The sequence below is a fragment of the Dasypus novemcinctus genome, chromosome 4, assembly GCF_030445035.2.
Source record: "Dasypus novemcinctus isolate mDasNov1 chromosome 4, mDasNov1.1.hap2, whole genome shotgun sequence".
In the NCBI taxonomy this organism is placed as follows: domain Eukaryota; kingdom Metazoa; phylum Chordata; class Mammalia; order Cingulata; family Dasypodidae; genus Dasypus; species Dasypus novemcinctus.
The window spans coordinates 58091635-58109513 of NC_080676.1; the positions used below are offsets into that span (position 1 = coordinate 58091635).

Genomic DNA, 17879 nt, shown 5'->3' on the forward strand with positions numbered 1-17879 from the left:
GCTAAACAAAACCTATAAGAAAAGATAAGTAGCTGATCTAAGGAGCATCACGGGTCAACCCTTATAACAGCCCCATATCCATATTTCTTGTGGACATTTTCCAGGCGGAAGACGCAGAGACTAGAGATTATGGATTTAAAGGGACCAAGATTTGGGGGGTTGGTTGTCAAACAAGAGTAGCCACAGAAGGACCCAGAACTTTTTTTAAAAAGACAGTTTTATTGAGATATAATTCATATACTATATAATTCACCCATTTACAGTATAAAATTCAATGGTGTTTAGTATATTAACAGACAATGCAACCATCAACAGTCTATTTTAGAACATTTCCATTACCTCAAAAAGAAACCCTGTACCCTTTAGCTATCATCCTCCTATTTCCCCATTCACAACCCACCTGCTGTCCACAGCTCTAAGTAACCACCAATATACTTTCTGTCTCTATAGATTTCCCTATTCTGGACTTTGATATGAATGGAATTATATAATATGTGGACTTTTATCACTGGTTTCTTTCACTTAGCATAATGTTTTCAAGGTTCATTCAAGTTATTGCACATATCAGTACTTTATTCCCTTTTATGGCCAAATAATTGTCCATTAAATGGATAAATCTCATTTTGTTTATCAATTCATCCATTTATAAACATTTCCACTGTTCTCGCGTTTGGCTATTATGAATAATGCTGTTATAAACATTTGTGTACAGGTTTTGGTGTGAATACATGCTTTCCTTTCTCTTAAGTATGTATCTGAGAGTGAAATTGATGAGTCTTATGGTAATTCTATGCTTATTCATTTGAGTCTGTAAATGCCTAAATTATATGGTATATGAATTATACCTCATTAAAACTTGTCTATTTAAAAGATTCATTATTTCAACAGAGAATTAGAATCTATGAAAAAGTATCAAATGAACCTTGTAGAATTACAAAACACTGACATTAAAAACTCACTGGGGGCTGGGAAGCGGACTTGACCCAATGGATAGGGCATCCGTCTACCACACGGGAGGTCCGTATTTCAAATCCCGGGCCTCCTTGACCCGTGTGGAGCTGGCCCATGTGCAGTGCTGATGCGCACAAGGAGTGCTGTGCCACGCAGGGGAGCCCCACTCGTACGGGAGCCCCACGCGCAAGGAGTGCACCCTGTAAGGAGAACCACCCAGCGCGAAAGAAAGTGCAGCCTGTCCAAGAATGGCACCACACACACAGAGAGCTGACACAACAAGATGATGCAGCAAAACGAAACACAGATTCCCAGTGCCACTGATAAGGATAGAATGGGTCACAGAAGAACACAGAGCAAATGGCCACAGAAAAGCAGACAACTGGGAAGGGGAGGGGAGAGAAATAAAAATAAATAAATCTCTTTTTTTAATTAATAAATTTTTTAAAAAACATTTATTAAAAAAAAACTCACTGGGGGAAGTGGACTTGGCCCAATGGATAGGGCGTCTGCCTACCACATGGGAGGTCTGCGGTTCAAACCCCGGGCCTCCTTGACCCGTGTGGAGCTGGCCCACATGCAGTGCTGATGCGTACAAGGAGTGCCATGCCACGCAGGGGTGTCCCTGCGTAGGGGTGTCCCTGCATAGGGGAGCCCCACGCGCAAGGAGTGTGCCCCGTAAGGAGAGCCGCCCAGCACGAAAGAAAGTGCAGCCTGCCCAGAAATGGCGCCGCACACATGGAGACCTGACACAACAAGATGACGTAACAAGAAGAAACACAGATTCCCGTGCCGCTGACAACAGAAGCGGACAAAGAACACACAGCAAAATAGACACAGAGAACAGACAACTGGGGCGGGGGAAAAGGGGAGAGAAATAAATAAATCTTAAAAAAAAGAAAAGAAAAGAACACAGTGAATGGACACAGAGAGCAGACACCTGGGGGGGAGGGAGGAGAGAGAAATAAATAAAAATAATAATAATAAATCTTTTAAAAAAAACAAAACTCACTGGGTTGAGAACCGGGGTTTGCAGAACATGCCCGGGCTGCTAGGGGCCATGAAGCCCAGGCCCCAAGCCTGCCCCACTCCACTGCCGGTGAACCTGGTGGCCACGGTGTGGCACGGGCTTCTGTAGAAGAGGTGGGTGCTCGCCCTGGTCTCAGGGTCTCACTCAACTACCTCCTCACTAGCACCTTCAAGCAGGAGGAAAGCGCAGTGAGAGATTGGAATCTTCCCCAGGTTCAAGCCCATGGTCAACCCATTCCCTGGAAGTGCAGTTTCCCTGGAAAGTAATCAGTAAGTAATCAGAAAGCAATCAAGGGAAGCACGCCATCACGGATGAACTAGAAAGGAAGGAGTGCAGGTGAATGGCTGCTGTCGTGTCCTGTCCTAGCACAAAGCAATACTGCTGCAATGGCTGCTTGTCCAGCGGCTGCTGCGGCACCTATGAGTACTGCATCTCCTGCTGCCTCCAGCCCAGCAAGCCACTTCCTGGAGCACTTCCTCAGCTGGGCAACAGTGGCATTCCAGAACCTCTTCTTGGCAGTGGAAGATCACTTTGAATTGTGCCTGGCAAAATGCAGAATCTCATCTCAGAGTGTGCAGCAGGAGAACATCTATAGGACCCCATAGCCAAGTACTGCTGTGGCGCAAGCCCTTCTGAGCTCTTCCCTGCCTGATGAGCGCAGAAGACTTAAAGGAAGGGCCAGAAGAGACCCTGCTGAAGAACTGCCAGCCGGAAGCCAGACTTCAGCATTCAGACTAGTGCACGGGTCAGAGGACAAAGGCCTTGTGGGAAACTACTTCTCATGCTATACTCTGGCTGCACTCATTGCCCAGGACTTAACCAGCTGAAACTGTTCTGTAAAACAACATGGAAAGTCCAACTATTCACATTCACAGAAGACAAAACCACAGACCCAGCTTTGGGTGGTTGATTCCTGGATGGCACAACCAGTGTTCCTGTGGGGGAGCTGTGACTTCTGTTCTCCAGGTGTCAAGGGCCAAGTTTTTACTAACTGTTCTGATCCGGGCCCTTTCACCATAAAATTATTTATTGGATTTCTTTGGAGTAGTGAGAAAGTGATAATGTTTTGTGTAGGAAAATGTCTTGCCTTTCTAGTTGACTGTATTCAAGGAAATTATTTTTCTTATTGTCAGTGTTCTTGTTTTCTTGTGTTCATGAGTTAAATTATCCCTTTGCCCAGATAAAATGTTTTGTCTCTTAGAATGTGGATTTTCTCTTTAGGGTTTTGTTTTTCCCCACACTGGGGCCACGGAATAAACATGGGACCTCATGTGGGAGGCCGACGCTCAACCACTGAGCTACATCGGGGGCTATTATTATTATTTTTAATATTGTCTTCAGGAGTAGGCCCTGAACATCAAGAAATTAACCATATCCTGACACATAAAATTACCTGAAAAGTCAAAGACACTGCTCAATTCTAATTCTATGCAAAATAGTGCAAACAGGTTCTTTTCTAGTGATATTTGAATATGCTTGTATACCTATGTGAGAGAACAGTTAATCAGAAATTCTGGCTTCTGCACAGGAAGATTCTGTTCTCGTTTCCTCTGAAATGAGTACTCAGCCACAGTACAAAGGGAGTTTCAGGAAAATCATGGGCCACCTCGTTCCCTTGTCTTGTTGGAGAAACCAGTGTTAAGTCAGTTCTTAAATGGAGATGCGTTAGCAGCTGGCTGTATTTGTTCATTCTTTATTGTTTTTAGCTTCTCTAAATGTAATAGGTGCAAATGCTCAGTTTCCCAATGATTTGCAATTTAGATAATTCATCATTTATGTTTAAAAAGAAGAAAAGAAAACCCAACTGTGATGGTAAAGTTCTTGTGTCAACTTGAGTAGATTATTGGTAGCCAGGTGTTTGGTCAAGTAAGCACTAGCCTGATTGTTACTCTAAGAGTATTTCATGTCAGTGAGTCAATTGCATCTATGGCTGAGTACATTACAATCAATTAAGGGGACAGCCTTCACCAATGAGGGAAGTCTCATCTGACCAGCTGAAGGCCTTAAAAGGAGAAGTAAGATTTCAACTGTTAGAAGGAAGAATTTTCTTTGCTACTTCAGGCAGCCAGGTTCTCCTGGGGAATTCATGGAAAACCTTCACCCAAGTTTCCAGTAGCGGCCTGCCCTACGGGATACAGACTTGCCCATCCCCACAATCGTGGGGACTGTTGGCTTTCTTAGAGAGTAAACTGTCAGGTAGTGGCTCATTTTTCATCCTGAAATTTAAAAAGTTTTTTACAAACACTCCCTTTTCTTCTCCCCATCCCCTGATAACCTCTAATTTACTTTCTACCCCTATGAATTTGCTATTTCTAGTCATCTAAGTGTGATCATACAATTTTTGTCTTTACATGTCTAGCTTATTACACTGAGCATGTTTTCAGAGTTCTTCTACTTTGCAGCAGTTCTCATAACTTCAATTTTTCTTGTGATCGAATATTCTACTGTGTTTATGGACCATATTTTATTAATCCATTCATTTGCTGATAGGCACTTGGGTTGTTTCCAGCTTTTGGCTATTGTTAATAATGCTGCTATAAACACTGACATACAAGTTTCTGTGACCCTGTTTTCACTGTCTTTGGGGTATATATCTAGATGTGAGGTTGCTGGGTCTAATGTGTTTTTCTTTTTAAGTCAGTACTGGAGATTGAACCCAGGACCTCATATGTGGCAAACAGGCACTCAACTGCTTGAGCTACACCCACTCCCAAATGGTAAATTTATTTTTTTTATTTTTTATTTTTTTTATGGGCTAAAGTATATTATTATTCTAGTAATGGAAGAACTTGCGAAACTAATATAAAGACAATTGTTACCAGAGGTTCTGAGAGGAGGGAGAGGGAAGAACATGCATAACATGGGGCATTTTGGGTACATTGGAAATGCCATGCATGATATTGTGATGACAGATACAGGCCACTATACATTTTCTGAAAACCCATAAAAATGGGCAGTGCAAAGTATAAACTCTAATATAAACTATACACAATATTTAGTAGCAACACTTCAGTATGTGTTCATCATTCATCAGTTGTCAGCAATATACCACTTTAATGAAAGACATAGTTAAAGGGGGAATTATGGGAAGGGGAGGGGCAAGGTATATGGGAGACCCCTATATTTTTGATGTTTCATTTATGTTATTTTTTTTCAAATTCTACTCAATTTATTGATTTTTTAAAAAGATATTACATTAAAAAATATGAGGTCCCCATTCGCTCCCACCACCCCCACCCCACCACTCCCCCCCCCCCCCAATAACACTCTCCCCCATCATCATATCACATCCATTGCATCTGGTGAGTACATCTCTGGGCATCGCTGCACCCCATGTCCCGTGTTCCACACCATAGCCCACACTTTCCCACGTTCCATCCAGTGGGCCATGGGAGGACATACAACATCCAGCAATTGTCCCTGGGGCACCACCCAGGACAACTCCAAGTCCTGAGAATGCCTCCACATCTCTTCTCTTCCTCCCCTTCCCCGCACCCAGCAGCCACCATGGCCACTTTTTCCACATCAATGCCACAGCAAATGGTAAATTTATATTTAACTTTTTGAGGAACTGCCATATCATTTTTCACAGTAGCTATACCATTTCACATTTACACTACAATGCGCTAGAGTTCCAATTCCTCCACATCTACCTACACTTATTTTTCCATTTAAAAAAGAGTAGCTATTTTTGTGTCAAGCGGTATATCATTGTGGTTTTAATTTTCATTTCTCTATTGGCTAATGATTTTGAACATCTTTTCATGTGTGTATTGGCCATTTGTATATCTTCTCTGGAGAAATGTCTTTTGCCCATTTGAAAAAAAAACAAAATTCATTGGATTGGTTTAATAGTAAACTGACCACAGCAGAAGGTAGGCTAGGTGGAATTGAAAATAAAGCAACTGGAAATATTCAAACTAAAGCACAGTGAGAAAAAAATGGAAAGAACAAAATGGAAGAGAGATGTGGGGCATGAACAAAAGTTCTAGAAGGAAAGGAGAAAGAACATGGTACAGAAGCAATATTTTTAAAAATAATGGTTAAGAATTTTCCAAATTTGATAGACATAAACTCACAGATTCAAGAAACTCTTCAAACAACAACAACTTAGATATATCAGATATATCAGATATATCAGAGCTTAGATATATCAGAGCTAAATTGCTAAAAATGAAAGACAGTGAAAATATTCAAAGCAACTAATGAGAAAGGATATATTACCATCAGAAGAATAATATTATAAATAATCACTGACTATTTAACAGACATTATGGAAACTGGAGTACAATGGAAAGATATATTTAGAGTACTGACCTGAAAGAACTACCCATAGAAGTCTACACCCATTGAAAATAGTTTAAAAATGAAAGTAAAATAAAGATATTTCCAGACAACCAGGGCTAGAGAATTTATTGTCAATAGATATACACTACAAGAAATAGTTAAAGAAGCACTCTAGGGTGTGTAAAGTTGGAAGCATAAAGCACAAGAAAAATAAACAGCCTGAAAAGGATAAATATATGGGTAATAAGATTCAGCTGCTGGTTAGGAATGTTGTTGCTCCTATCAAAACACTGCTTAATTTTTTTAAAAACCGAAAAATTTAAAAAAGACATTAGAGAACTCTAAAGATAAAGACACCTAAATTAAAAAGTCCAAAAGGGTCAAGCACTTCCTTAGTGAACAAATACTAGAGATAGTTTTCTTATGAAGTGATGGTTGCATATTCTGGGACTAGACAGGCAAAGAAATGAGTCTGAAAGGAAATAACCCTGCATGGAAACCTGAATCTACAAAGAAGAATGAAGAACGCTGTAACCAAATAAATATGTAGAGTGGACAAATATTATTCACTTTGTTTTTTATTTCCCTGAAAGACTACTGACTATTTGAAGCAAGTATAACAAAATATTGAGTATAATACACATGTAAAAGTAAAATATATTACAACAATAGCAGTAAGGATGGATGGAATAAATGGAATTATATTAAGTATACTACTGAAACTAGTATTGAATGAAGTGAAATTAAGCTGTTTACATTGTATGTGGAGTATTATAAAATCAATTCAAGGTAGACTATGCTAGCTAAAGGATGTATACTGTAAACTAGAGAAACCATAGCTAAAAAGCCAATAAAGGATAGAAAATGGAATATTAAAAATATCTGAATAGGATTTCTGGGTAAGATGGCTGAGTAGGGAACTACAGATTCCACTTCTCCTATAAAACAGCTAATGGACAGGCAGAAATTGCCTGAATCAAGGATTCTGGGGCTCTAGAAGCAGTGGAGCACTGTACAACATCCAGAAAAGAGTGGGATAGGGAGGTTCCCATGGCAGTGAGTGGCACCCATCCTCCACCCTTAAGGCTTGCCTTGGGTACCATCTATGGCTGGTTGCAATGGACAGAGAGGGGCCTAAAGACCTCCCCTCCCCGAGAATAGAGTGTAGAGGAAATGATCCAATGGTGACATGGCTTCTGAACGGTGAGTCTGGACTGCTGGGCTCTGGCTCTGAATCACAGTTCTAGCCTGACCAGAACAAGGATTCCCATAGCTGTTGTTTCATTACTGCCAGGTAGAGGCTGAAAAAAAACTTCCTCCTTAGGGGTAGGGGAATTGTTTGCCAACGAGCAGGAAAGTACAGCTTCAATGAGCCAAAAAAATAAAAAAGGCGGGGGGGGGGGGGGTTTTGGCATCTTTCCTGACCCTCTCTCCAGGACTCTTTGGAACTGGTCTGTGTTCCTTCATAGGTCCCTAGCCCTGTTTTGATCAGTTAAATACAGATAATTCTAAAGATCTAGAATAAGTTGAACCAAGTATCATAGAAGAGCCTTAACAAAGCCAATGGACAATAAAACCCTAGGCAAGAGAGAGAAACTGACCAGCAGGGTAAACTCATCAAGTTAATCAAGTACCCAGACATCTGCAAAAAAGTATAAGCCATACTAAGAAACAGGAAGATATGGCCTGGTCAAAGGAACAAATTAAAAAGTCAGAGGAGACACAGAATTTGAAACAACTAATCAAACATGTTCAAATAAATCTCCTTAATCAATTCAGGGAGATGAATGAAAATGTGGCTAAAGAAATAAAGGATATTAAAAAGATACTTGGTGAGCATAAAGAAGAATTTGAAAAACCTTTAGCTAGATTGACAAAAAATGAGAGAAAATGCAAATAAAATAAAAAATGAGAGGGGACACCTTACTACTGACCACAGAAATAAAAGGGATCACAAGACAATACTATTAACAATTGTATGCCAATCAATTAGACAACTTAGATAAACTGGACAATTTCCTAGAAACACACAACAACCTACACTTACTCTAAAAGAAAGAGAAGACCTCAACAATACAATCACAAGTAAAGAGTTGGAATCATTCTTCAAAAACCTCCCAACAAAGAAAAGCCCAGGATCAGATGGCTTCACAGGTGAATGCTACCAGACTTTCCAAGATGAATTAATACCATCCTGCTCAAACTCTTCCAAAAAATTGAAGAGGAGGGAACACTCCTAACTCATTCTATGAAGCTAGCATCACTCTAATATCAAAGCCAGATAAAGATACTACAAGAAAAGAAAAGAACAGACCAATTTCTCTAATGAATATAGATGCAAAAAATCCTCAACAAAATACTAGCAAATTGAATCTGAGAGCACATTAAAAGAATTATACATCATGATCAAGTGGACTTTATTCTAGGTATGCAATAGTGGTTCAACATAGGAAAATCAATTAATGTAATACACCATGTTAACAAATCAAAGGGGAAAAGCTATATGATGATCTTGATTGACAAAGAAAAGGTAGTTGACAAAATCTAGCCGCCTTTCATGAAAAAAAAAAAAACACTTCAATAGATAGGAGTAGAAGGAAATATCTCAGCATGATAAATGGCATATATGAAAAACCCACAACTAACATCATACTCAATGGTGAAAGACTTAAAGCACTCCCTCTAAAACTGGGAACAAGACAAAGACGCCCACTGTCATCACTGTTATTCAACATTTGCTAGAAGTTCTAGCCAGAGCAATTAGGCAAGAAGAAGAAATAAAAGGCATATATATTGGAAAGAAAGAAGTAAAACTTTCATTATTTGCAGATGACATGATCCTATAATAAGAAAGTCTTCCCAAATCTACAACAAAGCTACTGAAGCGAATAAATAAGTTCAGCAAAGTGATGAGGTACAAGATCAATATGGACAGCAGAGATGGCTCAAGTGATTGGGCACCTCCCTTCCACATGGGAGGTCCTGGGTTTAGTTCCCTGTGCCTTCTAAAAAGAAGATGAGCAGACACAGAGATCACACAACAAACAGAGAGAGAGAGCAGACAGTGAGCACAAACAACAATGGGGGTGATAAATAAAATAAATAAATCTTCAAAAAAAAGATCAGCATGCAAAAACCAATAATGTTTCTATATACTAGTAATGAGCAATCTGAGGAGGAAATCAAGAAAAAAATTCTAGCAACTAAAAGAATCAATTATCTAGGAATAAATTTAACCACGGATTTTAGGGACCTGCACACAGAAAACTATAAAACATTGCTAAAATAAATCAAAGAAGATTTAAATAAATTGAAGGACAATACAATTCTACCCAAATTGATTACAGATTCAGCACAATCCCAATAATAATTCTAACAGCTTACTTTGCATAAGTGGAAAAATCAATTATCAAATTTATTAGGAAGGGTAAGTGGCCCTGAATGGACAAAAATATCTTTAAAAAACAGAACAAAATGGGAGGACTCACACTTCCTCTCTTTAAAGTATATTACAAAGCTACAGTGGTCAAAACAGCTATGGTCAATTGATTTCTTTTAAAATAAATCAGGGGAAGGGGCTGTGGCTCCATGAGCTGGGCTCCCGTCTACCATATGGGAGGCCCTGGGTTCGTATCCTGGGGCCTCCTTGTGAAGGCAGGCCCGCCCACATGCTGCAGAGAGCCGTTGGCCTGGGCGCCACAGAGTACTACCAGCCCACAAGCACCACGGAGAGCCGACTCGACAAGGTGACGCAACAAAAAGGGAAACAAGCAAAAAAAAACCACATAAGAGCACGCAGTGAACGGACACAGAGAGCAGAAAGCAAACAAGCTGCAAGGGTGGGGGGGTGGAATAAATAAAAATAATAAATACAGACACAGAAGAACACACAGTAAATGGACACAGAGAGCAGACAGCATGCAAAAAGCCACAAGGGGGTGATTAACAGGTGTCCAGGGTTCGATCCTCAGGGCCTCCTGACCTGTGTGGGGGGCTAGTCCATGTGCAGTGCTGCTGCACGCAAGGAGTACCCTGCCATGCAGCGGTGTCCCCTGTGTAGGGAATCCCCATGCACAAGGAGTGCGCCCCATAAAGAGAGCCACCACATGTGAAAAAAGCACAGCCTGCCCAGGAGTAGCACCCCACACACAGAGAGCTGACGCAGCAAGATGATGCAACAAAAAGAGAGACGCAGTTTCCCAGTGCCAGTGGATAATGCAAGCAGACGCAGAAGAAGTCATAGCGAATGGACAGAGAGAGCAGACAATGGGGAAAAAGGGGAGGGAAAAAAAGGCAATTTTATTGATACATATTAATAAAGCATACAGTTCATCCAAAGTGTACAATCAATGGTATGTGGTGTAATCACATAGTTGTGCACTGATCACTTCAGTCATTATTAGAGCATTTTCATTATTTCAATAATAATAAACAAAAACCAGACAAACAAACAAGAAAATTCTTCACCTCTCAATCTCTCTCTGCTTCCCATTGTACACAGCTGCTATTTCTGGCTATTCTTGCACATTTATTTATTTATTTATTTAGCCGTTTTATTGGGATATTCGCATACCATATGATCTATCCAAAGGGTATAATCAATAGATTTTCATATAATCAGAATGTTGTGCACTGATGACCACAAAAACTTTAGAACATGGAGTGGGGTAAGGGAGGTGGGGGGTATATGGGGAGCTCATTTTCTTTAATGTAACATTAAAAAAATTAAAAAAGACAAAAAAAAAAACCTTTAGAACAATTTCATTACTCCAAAAAGAAAAACTCCAAAACCCTTAGCAGTCCTTCCCCAGCCCTACATAACCATTAATCTAATTTCATCTTTATAAATTGACTTAAATTTACATTTTATATACATGGAATCATACAATATATAGTACTTTGTGTCTGGTTCCTTTCGCTTAGCATAATCTTTTTTTTTTTTGTATGTGTGTGCCTGATATTAACATACTATAGTATTAACATACATTTGTTCAGCCTCATCAATTAATTTTTTTTAGGAGGTACCAGGGATTGAACCCAGGACCTCGTACATGGGAAGCAGGCACTTAACCACTAAGCTACACCTGCTCCCCAATGACAGTTGGTTTTTTCATTTGTTTGCTTTTTTGTTTTTAGGAGGTACCAGGGATCAAACACAGGACCTTAAACATGGGAAGCAGGTGCTCAACCACTTAAGCTACATCTGCTCCCCCATCAACTGATTTTTGACAAGGCTTTCAAGTCTGCACAACTGGGACAGAACAGGATCTTCAACCATTGGTGCTGGGAGAACTGAATATCCATTTCCAAAAGAATAAAAGAGGACCCTTATCTCACACCTTATTCAAAAATTAACTTAAAAACAAGAAAGTATTAAATTCCCATACTGGTGAGTCCTGCTTTGTTCTCAATTAGAGGGACAGGAATCCCTCCAGAACATAGGCAATACCTAATGGAAAAAAAAAAAAAACCAGACTAATTATCAAGCCCTCCATATTATTGGAAGTATCTATGAATCTTATTCTTCAAAATTTGAAACATAATGATTACCATAGGTTCCGAGGGGAGGGGGAAGAAAGAATAGAATAGATGGAATGTAGGGCATTAGAATTGTTCAGCATGATCTTGCAATAATGGATACAGGTCATTTCAAATTTTGTCAAAACCTATAAAAGTGTATGATCCAAAATGTAAACCATAATGTAAACCATTGACCCTGGTTAGTAGTAATTCTCCAATATTCGTATATCAATTGTAGTAAGTGTACCATCCACAAGTAAAATGTTATTAATAAGGGAGGGGGGTAAGAGGAGAGGGTATTGGATATATGGGAATCACCTGTATTCTGTATGTGACTTTTCTGTATTCTAAAACTTCTTTGAATATGGAAAAAATTAGATACTAGGGAAATATATGGAAGAAAATGTCACTGTACATACAAGACAACAGATCTTACAGTGATGAAAGACACAATGTCTCTAATTTTTAAATTATTTCAAATTGTTTTAAGATTTTTAATATTTTATTGGTTATTTTAAAAATCATTATTTCATTTTTTAATTTTATTTGTTCATTTTCTTGGCTACATTTTTGGAGAGATTTTGGATCACAGACAGATCACAGCAGTTGTAGGGGAGGATCACTGGTGTAGGGTGTCAGTGTTGTGGGGACACAGGGGAAGGAGTTCACCTGTGGCATGCCTCTAAGACATATAAGTATGTTCAAGTTTTCATGGGACATTATCTTGGTGGGTGAAGATCTACACAATAACCAAAGAATATCCAATTCCCATCCTGGGGAGTTCTGCTACATTTTCTAATAGGACAGTAAGAATCCCCTGAGTGCAAGGGCAATGTCTAGAGAAGGAAGACAGATCATTATGCCAGGCTCTTGGCATTGATGATTGTACTTACGAACCTTTTCTTGTGAAATTGTAACTTAGCCTAGTATTAAATACTGCCTAAGAGTTACCCCCTGAGAGCCTCCTTGTTGCTCAAATGTGGCCTCTCTCTAAGCCAAACTCTGCATATAAATGCACTACCTTCTGTGGGAAAATAGTCTGAATTTGAAGGTGGGAGCCTGGCCTGAAGTTGGAACGTTTCCATAATGCAGATAAGAAGTGTGGGCTTAGGAACACTGGCCTTGACTAGACGGAACACTGTCTGGTCAGCACGAAAATTGTCTGCATGTGGAAACGTTTGAACTTTGTTATGGCCTGCTCCCTAGCATTGAAGGTGCTACAGCTTTAATAACAAGCAGCCTTGAAAATAAACATAGATACATACTGCTTTGTAATTTCTAATAAATACGGTGTGGAAACTAGGGTTGAGGCTCTCAGTTCCAGAAGCTGTTGAGCCCCCTGGTCCCATCTTTAATTTCTCTCTTGTGTCTTTCTTTCTGTCCTTTTATTCCTTCAGTTCTGCATCACGTTCCCTTCATGCAAACCTATTGCTGAGCTGGTCTCAGCAACCTTCCCCCCCCAGCATGGGACACAACTCCTGGGGATGAGCCTCCCTGGCACCAAGGGATTATTACCGAGTGCCAACTAGCAATGAATATGGAAAAAGACCTTGACCAAAAGGGGGAAATGGTAAATACAAATAGTTCTTATGGCTAAAGGATTTCAAAATGAGTCAGGAGGTCATTCCAGAAGTTACACTTATGCATCAGCAGGATTTCATTGACTGCCACAGTAAACAATGCCTCAAATAGGGGGGCTCCTGATGCCAGTAGCACCACCTCCACCATTCCAGACCTCTAGAGATGCCCAGAAGCAGGGCAGACAGCTCAGGAATTCAGCATCCTGCCAGTGGGCCTTAATTTGGAATTTATGCTCCCCAGTGTAACAGAGTTAGACTCATTTATAAGTTCTCTACACCTGACTCTCTCGCCCCTTTTATTTGAACCCATAATTAGCTCTGTACTTGATAAATATGTCCCAGACTTTTAAGTCTTTGGTCCATCCATGTGCCAGTTCAGCGATGAATTTCAGCAGAGTTGCAACACCTTCTCTCCAGTTTATTGGCCTCACCCAGGACAACTAACAGGAGATGATGATGAGCAATGCCCATCCCAAGGAACAGAGAGTGTCTGTAACCGCAAGAAAGATAACTCCATTCATCTGCCCCATGGAAACTAAGCCCCCTCTCAATTAGAAGAATAGACATCACCATCCCCAAATCCTCAAGATTGGGGAATGAACAATGGACTAAAGTAGACTTATTATTCTACTATAGACTTAGTATTATTCTAGCAATGGAAGAACTAGTATCACTGATGTAAACGCAGCTTTTGAGGGATGGGAGAGGGAAGAATAGGTGCATTCTCAGGTCATTGGATTTGTCCTGCATGACATTGCTGTGATGGGTACAGGTCATTGTGTATTTCGTCATAACTTACAAAATTGTGCAGGGCAAATTGTAAACTATAATGTAAACTGTACCAGCAATGCTTTTAATTTGGATTCATCAATTGTAACAAATGTACCATACTAATGAAGGATGTTGTTAATGTGGAAAAGTGTGGGAGGGGAGGGAGTGGGGCATATGGGAATCCCTTATATTTTTATTTAACATTTACATAATCTAAAGCTTCTTTAAAAATTTAAAAATTATTTTAAAAATTAACTCAAAATGGATCAAAGACCTAAATATAAGAACCAGGACCCTAAAACTGCTAGAAGAAAATGTAGGGAGTCATCTTCAAGATCTTTTGTTAGGCTGTAGTTTCTTAGACTTTATGCCCAAAGCACAAGCAACAAAAGAAAAAATAGATAAATGGGACCTCCTCAAAACTGAATACTTTTGTACCTCAAAGGACTTTGTCAAGAAAATGAAAAGACAACAACTCAATGGGAGAAAATATTTGGAAACCACATATCTCATAAGGGTTTAATATCCAGAATATATAAAGAAATCCCACAACTCAACCATTAAAAGACAAACAACACAATTTTTTAAATGGGCAAAAGACCTGAATAGACAATTCTCCAAAGAGGAAATACAAATGGCTAAAAAAAGCACATGAAGAGATGCTCAATATCACTAGATATTAGGGAAATGCAAACCAAAGCCAAAATGAAATATCATTTCATTTACACTGGAATGGCCACTATTAAAAAAAAAAAAAGCAGAAAACTGCAAACGCTGGAAAGGATGCAGAGACAAAAATATTTATTCTCTGCTGGTAGGACCGTAGAATGGTATAGCCAATGTGGAAGACAGTTTGGCACTTCCTCAGGAAGCTAAGTATAGAATTGCTATGTGATCTGGCAATCTCACTGCTAGGTGTATACTCAGAAGAACTGAAAACAGGGACACGAACAGACATTTGCACACCAATGTTCATAGTGTCATTATTTCTAATTGTCAAAAGATGGAAACCACCCAAGTGTCCATCAGCCGATGAATGGACAAAAAAGTGTGGTATATACACACGATGGAATATTATTCAGCTATAAGAAAAATGAAGTCCTGATGCGTGTGACAACATGTATAAACCTTGAACATATTATATTGAATGAAATAAGCCAGACACAAAAAGGACTAGTTTTGTATGATCTCACTGATATGAACTAATTATAACTAGCAAACTCGTGGAGTTAATATCTAGAATATAGGTTACCCTTCCATTTTTTTTCTCACAGCAAATCTGCTTGTACATTGTGGCAGTTTTATTTTGTATATTTTGCTGTTGCTAGTGTTTTTCTTTTATTTCCACTTAAACCAAATATTCACTGATTTAAATGCTGTAAAGGAGCCACCAGGACTCTTAAACGAGGTTGAGCTGGAAAAGGCTCAGCAAATACAATACAGTGCATAAACACCGCTGCTCTTTGATCTATGAGGTATGCAGCTGCCAACATGTCTCCCCCCACTCCCCAGGCAAACTGAGGACAAGGGGCCGTCACAACAAGGTTCCTCTTATCTCCACAAAGAAAAGCCCCAAGACCAGAGAACCTTGGTGAATAGAATATGGGATCTTCTGAGGGAAAACCTGTGTACATAAGGGGCCATATCTCCTGACACAACTGTATACAGCCACAGTTCAGAAAGATGAATGATGACAATGATTTTGAGTACAATCTTCTCAGATAATGTACATTCTAAACAACACCTAGAAATTTCTACTACTGTTTTTAGTTCTCCTTATCTTGTTCAACAAGGGTGTTAAAAACCTCAACTAAACCAAATGCACAGGAAATGAGGTTTCTGATCAACGTATTTCTTTGGTTAACAGTCGGTTGTTTTAATCCCAATTGTTCTTTTCAACACTGAGGTTCTTTGATGTGCTAGCCACTTGCACAAATGCTACCTCATATAATCGTCACAACCACCCTGAAAGGCTGGTGATATTATTTCCATTTTATAGACAAGGAAACTAATCCTCAGATGTTTTTTAAAAAACTGGCCAGAAGCCACATCCTATGTGCAGCATTAAAATTCAGTCCAAGGCTTCAGACTCCAAGACCAATGCTCATGCCACAAAATGAATGCTCTCTTGATATGGAAAATATTTGAAACACTATATTGCGTCATTTTCCAATCTTAGCAGCTCCTAAGTAACAAAATACAATTGAATTTTTGATAATTCAAATCTGACACTTTGAATATCATTAAATATAAATAAGTACATGTAAGAGATTAAGGTAAATGTGTCTCAACCCAAAAATACCACAACAGACATATGGTGGGATGTGGCATTTATATTCTTTTTTTCCCTTCCCCTTCCCCTTCCCTCCCCTGCTGTTTTTGCTGTCTGTGCCCATTCACTGTGTGATCTATATCTATTTCTTTTCTTTTTTTTTTTTTTTTGGTCTTCTCTTCTTCTCCTCTAGGATTCACTGGGATTCGATCCTGGGGACCTCTGATGTGGAGAGAGGTTCCCTGTCAATTGCGCCACCTCAGTTCCTGGTCTCTGCTGCACTTCACCTTCACTCTCCCCTTCTCTCTTTTTGTTGCATCATCATCCTGCTGTGTGACTCACTTGTGTGGGCACTGGCTCACCATGCAGGTACTCGGCTTGCTGCATGGGCACTTGACTTGCCACATGGGCACTGGCTCATCACGCGGGCACTTGCACAAGCCCTTGGCTCACCACATGGGCATTCAGCTAGCTGTGCGGGCACTTGGTTCACTCACATGGGCACTTGGCTCACCGTGTGGGCACTCAGCTTGCTGCACAGGCACGCACGTGGACACTTGGCTCACCACACACGCACTGGCTTGCCGCACAGGCACGCTTTCTCTTCTTTTTCAACAGGATGCCCCAGGGATCAAACCCAGGTCCTCCCATATGGTAGGTAGGTGGAGGCCCTATCATCTGAGCCACATCCACTTCCTCTACTCTTAGTTAAGCTCTGATACTAATGTTTTTCAGTAAGCTACATATAGAAAATAGTTTGGTTAACTGAAATTTTACTACTTTGCTTAAGAACTTAGTCAAATGTGGGGTGACTAGCCATCCCAGTTTTCCCAGAACTGAGGGATTTCCTGGGACACATGACTTTCAGTGCTAAACTGGGAAGTCCTGGGCAAACGGGGATGGTTAGTGTAGCAGTTTGATATGGTTACAAATTCTAAAAATAGATTTTGGATTATGTTTGTAATCTGGTCTGTACCTGGGCATGATGAAGTTATGATAAGGGTTTTGATTGGGCCACATCATTAGGACGTTGAGTCCCCACCCCTTGGTGGGTGGGGACTCACAGATAAAAGGCATGGCAGAGGACCGAGCTGAGGGTTTCTGATGTTGGAGTTTAATTCTGAAACCTTAAGCTAGAGTCCCAGGAGTAAGCTCACAGAGGAAACAGGAAATCCCCAGGAAGAGAGGAACCCTGAGCCCAGGAAGAAGCAAGCCCTGGGAAGAGAGGAACCCTGAACCCAGAGAGAAGCAAGACCCTGGAAGAGAGGAACCCAGGAAGCCTGAACCCTCATAGACATCAGCAGCCATCTTAGTCCAACACATGAAAATAGATTTTGGTGAGGGAAAGACTTATGCTTTATGGCCTGGTATCTGTAAGCTTGTACCCCAAATAAATACCCTTTATAGAAACCAACCCATTTCTGGTATTTTGCATCAGCACCCCTTTGGCTGACTAATACATTTGGTA

The 17879-nt window shown here is 40.1% G+C and overlaps 1 protein-coding gene and 1 pseudogene across 4 annotated transcripts in view; one reads left to right on the forward strand and one right to left on the reverse strand.

The window, feature by feature from the left end:
- Positions 1-17879, reverse strand: part of MCF2L2 (MCF.2 cell line derived transforming sequence-like 2) — a 330371-nt gene that overhangs the window by 196911 nt on the left and 115581 nt on the right. The window lies entirely within an intron of this gene.
- Positions 1991-2633, forward strand: LOC139438771 (SREBP regulating gene protein pseudogene; annotated as a pseudogene).